This window comes from Cyclopterus lumpus, chromosome 9, assembly GCF_009769545.1.
Source record: "Cyclopterus lumpus isolate fCycLum1 chromosome 9, fCycLum1.pri, whole genome shotgun sequence".
Classification (NCBI taxonomy): domain Eukaryota; kingdom Metazoa; phylum Chordata; class Actinopteri; order Perciformes; family Cyclopteridae; genus Cyclopterus; species Cyclopterus lumpus.
In genome coordinates, this window is record NC_046974.1 from 4,948,695 (window position 1) to 4,957,908 (window position 9,214).

At 66.1% G+C, this 9,214-nt stretch overlaps 1 pseudogene; it reads right to left on the bottom strand.

The window, feature by feature from the left end:
- Positions 1 to 1,736: 1,736 nt before the first annotated feature.
- On the bottom strand, positions 1,737 to 2,753 carry LOC117735758 (annotated as a pseudogene).
- Positions 2,754 to 9,214: the final 6,461 nt, after the last annotated feature.

The following is a 9,214-nucleotide window of genomic DNA, read 5'->3' on the forward strand; positions in this document are numbered from 1 at the left end:
TGGAGGGTTGCAGGGTGGGGGGATGCAGGGTGGGGGGTTGCAGGGTATAGGGTGGAGGGTTGCAGGGTGGAGGGTTGCAGGGTGGAAGGTTGCAGGGTGCAGGGTGGAGGGTGGAGGGTTGCAGGGTGCAGGGTTGCAGGGTGCAGGGTGGAGGGTGGAGGGTTGCAGGGTGCAGGGTGGAGGGTTGCAGGGTGGGGGGTTGCAGGGTGCAGGGTGGAAGGTTGCAGGGTGCAGGGTGGAGGGTTGCAGGGTGGAGGGTTGCAGGGTGCAGGGTGGAGGGTTGCAGGGTGCAGGGTGGGGGTTTGCAGGGTGGGGGGTTGCAGGGTGGAGGGTTGCAGGGTAGGGGGTTGCACGGTGCAGGGTGGGGGGTTGCACGGTGCTGGGTGGGGGGTTACAGGGTGGGGGGTTGTGCCTGTTTGGCTGCCGGTGGTCAAACTCTGCCACAGCCTCTGTGTCTCCAACACCGTCTCTGGGCCGGTGAGGTTTATTTTGCTTCACACATCTGGAGTTGGAGGGTGCAGGGTGGGGGGTTGCAGGGTGGGGGGTTGCAGGGTGGAGGGTGGAGGGTTGCAGGGTGGAAGGTTGCAGGGTGCAGGGTGGAGGGTTGCAGGGTCCAGGGTTGCAGGGTGGAGGGTTGCAGGTTGCAGGGTGCAGGGTGGAGGGTGGAGGGTTGCAGGGTGCAGGGTGGAGGGTTGCAGGGTGGGGGGTTGCAGGGTGGGGGGTTGCAGGGTGGGGGGATGCAGGGTGGGGGGTTCCAGGGTGGAGGGTTGCAGGGTGGGGTGTTGCAGGATGCAGGGTGGAGGGTTGCAGGCTGCAGGGTGGAGGGTTGCATGGTGGGGGGTTGCAGGGTGGAGGGTTGCAGGGTGGGGGGATGCAGGGTGGGGGGTTGCATGGTGGAGGGTTGCAGGGTGGGGTGTTGCAGGATGCAGGGTGGAGGGATGCAGGGGTGGGGGGTTGCAGGGTGGGGGGTTGCAGGGTGGGGGGTTGCAGGATGTAGGGTTGCAGGGTGCAGGGTTGCAGGGTGGAAGGTTGCAGGGTGCAGGGTGGAGGGTGGAGGGTTGCAGGGTGCAGGGTGGAGGGTTGCAGGGTGGAGGGTTGCAGGGTGGGGGGTTGCAGGGTGGGGGGTTGCAGGATGTAGGGTTGCAGGGTGGAGGGTTGCAGGGTGCAGGGTGGAGGGTTGCAGGGTGGGGGGTTGCAGGGTGGGGGGTTGCAGGGTGCAGGGTTGCAGGGTGGAAGGTTGCAGGGTGCAGGGTGGAGGTTTGCAGGGTGCAGGGTGGAGGGTTGCAGGGTGCAGGGTGGGGGGTTGCAGGGTGGGGGTTTGAAGGGTGGAGGGTTGCAGGGTGGAAGGTTGCAGGGTTCAGGGTGCAGGGTGGAGGGTTGCAGGGTGGGGGGTTGCAGGGTGGGGGATTGCAGGGTGGGGGATTGCAGGGTGGGGGATTGCAGGGTGGAGGGTTGCAGGGTGCAGGGTTGCAGGGTGGAAGGTTGCAGGATGCAGGGTGAAGGGTGGAGGGTTGCAGGGTGCAGGGTTTTGGGGTGGAGGGTTTTAGGGTGGAGGGTTGCAGGGTGCAGGGTGGAGGGTTGCAGGGTGCAGGGTGGGGGGTTGCAGGGTTGCAGGGTGGAGGGTGGAGGATTGCAAGGTGGGGGGTTGCAGGATGAATGGTTGCAGGGTGGAGGGTTGCAGGGTGCAGGGTTGTAGGGTGGAGGGTTGCAGGGTGCAGGGTGGAGGATGGAGGGTTGCAGGGTGGGGGGTTGCAGGGTGGGGGATTGCAGGGTGGGGGATTGCAGGGTGGAGGGTTCCAGGGTAAAGGGTTTTAGGGTGGAGGGTTGCAGGGTGGGGGGTTGCAGGGTCGAGGGTTGCAGGGTGGAGGGTTGCAGGGTGGAGGGTTGCAGGGTGCAGGGTGGAAGGTTGCAGGGTGGAAGGTGGAGGGTTGCAGGGTGCAGGGTTTTAGGGTGGAGGGTTTTAGGGTGGAGGGTTGCAGGGTGCAGGGTGGGGGGTTGCAGGCTGGAGGGTTGCAGGGTGCAGGGTGGAAGGTTGCAGGGTGGAAGGTGGAGGGTTGCAGGGTGCAGGGTTTTAGGGTGGAGGGTTGCAGGGTGGAGGGTTGCAGGGTGGGGGGTTGCAGGGTGGGGGATTGCAGGGTGGGGGATTGCAGGGTGGAGGGTTGCAGGGTTGAGGGTTGCAGGGTGGGGTGTTGCAGGATGCAGGATGGAGGGTTGCAGGGTGGGGGGTTGCAGGGTGCAGGGTGGAGGGATGCAGGCTGGAGGGTTGCAGGGTGGAGGGTTGCAGGGTCCAGGGTGGAGGGTTGCAGGGTGCAGGGTGGAGGGTTGCAGGGTGGGGGGTTGCAGGGTGGGGGATTGCAGGGTGGGGGATTGCAGGGTGGAGGGTTGCAGGGTGCAGGGTTTTAGGGTGGAGGGTTTTAGGGTGGAGGGTTGCAGGGTGCAGGGTGGGGGTTTGCAGGGTGGAGGGTTGCAGGGTGCAGGGTGGAAGGTTGCAGGGTGGAAGGTGGAGGGTTGCAGGGTGCAGGGTTTTAGGGTGGAGGGTTTTAGGGTGGAGGGTTGCAGGGTGCAGGGTGGGGGGTTGCAGGGTGCAGGGTGGAAGGTTGCATGGTGGGGGGTTGCAGGGTGGAGGGTTGCAGGGTGGGGGGATGCAGGGTGGGGGGTTGCAGGGTGGAGGGCTGCAGGGTGGAGGGTGGAGGGTTGCAGGGTGCAGGGTTGCAGGGTGGAAGGTTGCAGGGTGGAGGGTTGCAGGGTGCAGGGTGGGGGGTTGCAGGCTGCAGGGTGGAGGGTTGCATGGTGGGGGGTTGCAGGGTGGAGGGTTGCAGGGTGGGGGGATGCAGGGTGGGGGGTTGCATGGTGGAGGGTTGCAGGGTGGGGTGTTGCAGGATGCAGGATGGAGGGTTGCAGGGTGGGGGGTTGCAGGGTGCAGAGTGGAGGGATGCAGGGTGGAGGGTGGAGGGTTGCAGGGTGGAGGGTTGCAGGGTGGAGGGTGGAGGGTTGCAGGGTGGGGGTTTGCAGGGTGGAGGGTTGCAGGGTGCAGGGTGGAAGGTTGCAGGGTGGAAGGTGGAGGGTTGCAGGGTGCAGGGTTTTAGGGTGGAGGGTTTTAGGGTGGAGGGTTGCAGGGTGCAGGGTGGGGGGTTGCAGGGTGCAGGGTGGAAGGTTGCATGGTGGGGGGTTGCAGGGTGGAGGGTTGCAGGGTGGGGGGATGCAGGGTGGGGGGTTGCAGGGTGGAAGGTTGCAGGGTGGAGGGTTGCAGGGTGCAGGGTGGGGGGTTGCAGGCTGCAGGGTGGAGGGTTGCATGGTGGGGGGTTGCAGGGTGGAGGGTTGCAGGGTGGGGGGATGCAGGGTGGGGGGTTGCATGGTGGAGGGTTGCAGGGTGGGGTGTTGCAGGGTGCAGGGTGGAAGGTTGCAGGGTGGAAGGTGGAGGGTTGCAGGGTGCAGGGTTTTAGGGTGGAGGGTTTTAGGGTGGAGGGTTGCAGGGTGCAGGGTGGAAGGTTGCATGGTGGGGGGTTGCAGGGTGGAGGGTTGCAGGGTGGGGGGATGCAGGGTGGGGGGTTGCAGGGTGGAGGGCTGCAGGGTGGAGGGTGGGGGGTTGCAGGGTGCAGGGTGGAAGGTTGCATGGTGGGGGGTTGCAGGGTGGAGGGTTGCAGGGTGGGGGGATGCAGGGTGGGGGGTTGCAGGGTGGAGGGATGCAGGGTGGAGGGTGGGGGGTTGCAGGGTGCAGGGTTGCAGGGTGGAAGGTTGCAGGGTGGAGGGTTGCAGGGTGCAGGGTGGGGGGTTGCAGGCTGCAGGGTGGAGGGTTGCATGGTGGGGGGTTGCAGGGTGGAGGGTTGCAGGGTGGGGGGTTGCAGGGTGGGGGGTTGCATGGTGGAGGGTTGCAGGGTGGGGTGTTGCAGGATGCAGGATGGAGGGTTGCAGGGTGGGGGGTTGCAGGGTGCAGGGTGGAGGGATGCAGGGTGGAGGGTGGAGGGTTGCAGGGTGGGGGGATGCAGGGTGGGGGGTTGCAGGGTGGAGGGTTGCAGGGTGGAGGGTGGAGGGTTGCAGGGTGCAGGGTTGCAGGGTGGAGGGTTGCAGGGTGGAGGGTTGCAGGGTGCAGGGTGGGGGGTTGCAGGCTGCAGGGTGGAGGGTTGCATGGTGGGGGGTTGCAGGGTGGAGGGTTGCAGGGTGGGGGGATGCAGGGTGGGGGGTTGCATGGTGGAGGGTTGCAGGGTGGGGTGTTGCAGGGTGCAGGGTGGAAGGTTGCAGGGTGGAAGGTGGAGGGTTGCAGGGTGCAGGGTTTTAGGGTGGAGGGTTTTAGGGTGGAGGGTTGCAGGGTGCAGGGTGGAAGGTTGCATGGTGGGGGGTTGCAGGGTGGAGGGTTGCAGGGTGGGGGGATGCAGGGTGGGGGGTTGCAGGGTGGAGGGTTGCAGGGTGGAGGGTGGGGGGTTGCAGGGTGCAGGGTGGAAGGTTGCAGGGTGGGGGGTTGCAGGGTGGAGGGTTGCAGGGTGGGGGGATGCAGGATGGGGGGTTGCAGGGTGGAGGGGTGCAGGGTGGAGGGTGGAGGGTTGCAGGGTGCAGGGTTGCAGGGTGGAAGGTTGCAGGGTGGAGGGTTGCAGGGTGCAGGGTGGGGGGTTGCAGGCTGCAGGGTGGAGGGTTGCATGGTGGGGGGTTGCAGGGTGGAGGGTTGCAGGGTGGAGGGTTGCAGGGTGGGGGGTTGCATGGTGGAGGGTTGCAGGGTGGGGTGTTGCAGGATGCAGGATGGAGGGTTGCAGGGTGGGGGGTTGCAGGGTGCAGGGTGGAGGGTTGCAGGGTGGAGGGTGGAGGGTTGCAGGGTGGGGGGATGCAGGGTGGGGGGTTGCAGGGTGGAGGGCTGCAGGGTGGAGGGTGGAGGGTTGCAGGGTGCAGGGTTGCAGGGTGGAAGGTTGCAGGGTGGAGGGTTGCAGGGTGCAGGGTGGGGGGTTGCAGGCTGCAGGGTGGAGGGTTGCATGGTGGGGGGTTGCAGGGTGGAGGGTTGCAGGGTGGGGGGATGCAGGGTGGGGGGTTGCATGGTGGAGGGTTGCAGGGTGGGGTGTTGCAGGATGCAGGATGGAGGGTTGCAGGGTGGGGGGTTGCAGGGTGCAGGGTGGAGGGATGCAGGGTGGAGGGTGGAGGGTTGCAGGGTGGAGGGTGGAGGGTTGCAGGGTGGAGGGTTGCAGGGTGGGGGGTTGCAGGGTGGGGGGTTGCAGGGTGGGGGGTTGCAGGATGCAGGGTTGCAGGGTGGAGGGTTGGAGGGTGCAGGGTGGAGGGTTGCAGGGTGGGGGGTTGCAGGGTGGAGAGTTGCAGGGTGCAGGGTGGAGGGTGGAGGGTTGCAGGGTGCAGGGTGGGGGGTTGCAGGGTGGGGGATTGCAGGGTGCTGGGTGGGGGGTTACAGGGTGGGGGGTTGCAGGGTGCAGGGTTGCAGGGTGGAGGGTTGCAGGGTGCAGGCTGCAGGGTGGAGGGTGGTCAAATTTTGCCACAGCCTCTGTGTCTCCAACACCGTCTCTGGGCCGGTGAGGTTTATTTTGCTTCACACATCTGGAGTTGAAGGGTGGAGGGTTGCAGGGTGCAGGGTGGGGGGTTGCAGGCTGCAGGGTGGAGGGTTGCATGGTGGGTGGTTGCAGGATGCAGGGTTGCAGGGTGGAGGGTTGCAGGGTGCAGGGTGGAGGGTTGCAGTGTGGGGGGTTGCAGGGTGGGGGGTTGCAGGGTGGAGGGTTGCAGGGTTGCAGGGTGGAGGGTTGCAGGGTGCAGGGTGGAGGGTGGAGGGTTGCAGGGTGCAGGGTGGGGGGTTGCAGGGTGGGGGATTGCAGGGTGCTGGTTGGGGGGTTACAGGGTGGGGGGTTACAGGGTGGGGGGTTGCAGGGTGCAGGGTTACAGGGTGGGGGGTGGTGCATGTTTGGCTGCCGGTGGTCAAACTCTGCCACAGCCTCTGTGTCTCCAACACCGTCTCTGGGCCGGTCAGGTTTATTTTGCTTCACACATCTGGAGTTGGAGGGTGCAGGGTGGGAGGTTGCAGGGTGGGGGGTTGCAGGGTGGAGGGTGGAGGGTTGCAGGGTGGAAGGTTGCAGGGTGCAGGGTGGAGGGTGGAGGGTTGCAGGGTGCAGGGTGGGGGATTGCAGGGTGCTGGGTGGAGGGTTGCAGGGTGGAGGGTTGCAGGGTGCAGGGTGGAGGGTTGCAGGGTGGGGGGTTGCAGGGTGCAGGGTGGGGGGTTTCAGGGTGGGGGTTGCAGGGTGCAGGGTTGCAGGGTGGAAGGTTGCACGGTGCAGGGTGGATGGTTGCAGGGTGGAGGGTTGCAGGGTGCAGGGTGGAGGGTTGCAGGGTGCAGGGTGGGGGATTGCAGGGTGGGGGGTTGCTGGGTGGAGGGTGGAGGGTTGCAGGGTGCAGGGTGGAGGGTTGCAGGGTGGGGGGTTGCACGGTGCAGGGTGGAGGGTTGCAGGATGCAGGGTGGAGGGTTGCACGGTGCTGGGTGGGGGTTACAGGGTGGGGGGTTGTGCCTGTTTGGCTGCCGGTGGTCAAACTCTGCCACAGCCTCTGTGTCTCCAACACCGTCTCTGGGCCGGTGAGGTTTATTTTGCTTCACACATCTAGAGTTGAAGGGTGGAGGGTTGCAGGGTGCAGGGTGAGGGGTTGCAGGCTGCAGGGTGGAGGGTTGCATGGTGGGGGGTTGCAGGATGCAGGGTTGCAGGGTGGAGGGTTGCAGGGTGCAGGGTGGAGGGTTGCAGGGTGGGGGGTTGCAGGGTGGGGGGTTGCAGGGTGGAGGGTTGCAGGGTGGAGGGTTGCAGGGTGGGGGCTTGCAGGATGCAGGGTTGCAGGGTGGAGGGTTGCAGGGTCCAGGGTGGAGGGTTGCAGGGTGCAGGGTGGAGGGTTGCAGGGTGGGGGGTTGCACGGTGCAGGGTGGACGGTGGAGGTTTGCAGGGTGCAGGGTGGGGGGTGGAGGGTGGTCAAACTCTGCCACAGCCTCTGTGTCTCCAACACCGTCTCTGGGCCGGTGAGGTTTATTTTGCTTCACACATCTGGAGTTGAAGGGTGGAGGGTTGCAGGGTGGAGGGTTGCAGGGTGGAGGGTTGCAGGGTTGCAGGGTGGAAGGTTGCAGGGTTGCAGGGTGCAGGGTGGAGGGTTGCAGGGTGGGGGGTTGCAGGATGCAGGGTGGAGGGTTGCAGGGTGGAGGGTTGCAGGGTGGGGGGTTGCAGGATGCAGGGTTGCAGGGTGCAGGGTTGCAGGGTGGGGGGTTGCAGGGTGGGGGGTTGCAGGGTGGAAGGTTGGAAGGTTGCAGGGTGCAGGGTGGAGGGTTGCAGGGTGGGGGGTTGCAGGGTGGAGGGTTGCAGGGTGGGGGGTTGCAGGGTGGGGGGTTGCAGGGTGCAGGGTGGAGGGTTGCAGGGTGGGGGGTTGCAGGGTGGGGGGTTGCAGTGTGGAGGGTTGCAGGGTGCAGGGTTGCAGGGTGGAGGGTTGCAGGGTGCAGGGTGGAGGGTTGCAGGGTGCAGGGTTGCAGGGTGGAAGGTTGCAGGGTGCAGGGTGGAGGGTGGAGGGTTGCAGGGTGCAGGGTGGAGGGTTGCAGGGTGCAGGGTTGCAGGGTGGAAGGTTGCAGGTTGCAGGGTGCAGGGTGGAGGGTTGCAGGGTGCAGGGTTGCAGGGTGGAAGGTTGCAGGGTGGAGGGTTGCAGGGTGCAGGGTGGAGGGTTGCAGGGTGCAGGGTTTTAGGGTGGAGGGTTGCAGGGTGGAGGGTTGCAGGGTGGAGGGTTGCAGGGTGCAGGGTGGAGGGTGGAGGGTTGCAGGGTGCAGGGTGGATGGTTGCAGGGTGGAGGGTTGCAGGGTGGAGGGTGGAGGGTTGCAGGGTGCAGGGTGGATGGTTGCAGGGTGCAGGGTTGCAGGGTGGAAGGTTGCAGGGTGGAAGGGTGCAGGGTGGGGGTTGCAGGGTAGGGGATTGCAGGGTGCTGGGTGGGGGGTTACAGGGTGGGGGGTTGCAGGATGCAGGGTTGCAGGGTGGAGGGTTGCAGGGTGGGGGGTTGCAGGGTGGGGGTTGCAGGGTAGGGGATTGCAGGGTGCTGGGTGGGGGGTTAAAGGGTAGGGGGTTGCAGGATGCAGGGTTGCAGGGTGGAGGGTTGCAGGGTGCAGGGTGGAGGGTTGCAGGGTGGAAGGTTGCAGGGTGCAGGGTGCAGGGTGCAGGGTGGAGGGTGGAGGGTTGCAGGGTGCAGGGTTGCAGGGTGCAGGGTTGCAGGGTGGAGGGTTGCAGGGTGGAGGGTTGCAGGGTGCAGGGTGGATGGTTGCAGGGTGCAGGGTTGCAGGGTGGAAGGTTGCAGGGTGCAGGGTGCAGTGTGGAGGGTTGCAGGGTGCAGGGTGCAGGGTGGAGGGTGGAGGGTTGCAGGGTGCAGGGTGGGGGGTTGCAGGGTAGGGGATTGCAGGGTGCTTGGTGGGGGGTTGCAGGGTGGAGGGTTGCATGGTGGGGGGTTGCAGGGTGGGGGGTTGCAGGGTGGAGGGTTGCAGGGTGGGGTGTTGCAGGATTCTGGGTGGAGGGTTGCAGGGTGCAGGGTGGAGGGTGGAGGGTTGCAGGGTGGAGGGTTGCAGGGTGGGGGGTGGAGGGTTGCAGTGTGGGGGGTTGCAGGGTGGGGGGTTGCAGTGTGGAGGGTTGCAGGGTGCAGGGTGCAGGGTGGAGGGTGGAGGGTTGCAGGGTGGAAGGGTGGAAGGTTGCAGGGTGCAGAGTGGAGGGTGGAGGGTTGCAGGGTTGCAGGGTGGAGGGTTGCAGGGTGCAGGGTGGAGGGTTGCAGGGTGGGGGGTTGCACGGTGCTGGGTGGGGGGTTACAGGGTGGGGGGTTGTGCCTGTTTGGCTGCCGGTGGTCAAACTCTGCCACAGCCTCTGTGTCTCCAACACCGTCTCTGGGCCGGTGAGGTTTATTTTGCTTCACACATCTGGAGTTGGAGGGTCCAGGGTGGGGGGTTGCAGGGTGGGGGGTTGCAGGGTGGAGGGTTGCAGGGTGGAAGATTGCAGGGTGGAGGGTTGCAGGGTGCAGGGTTGCAGGGTGGAAGGTTGCAGGGTTTAGGGTGGAGGGTGGAGGGTTGCAGGGTTTTAGGGTGGAGGGTTTTAGGGTGGAGGGTTGCAGGGTGCAGGGTGGAGGGTGGAGGGTTGCAGGGTGCAGGGTGGGGGGTTGCAGGGTGGGGGGTTGCACGGTGCAGGGTGGAGGGTTGCAGGGTGCAGGGTGGAGGGTTGCAGGGTGGGGGGTTGCACGGTGCTGG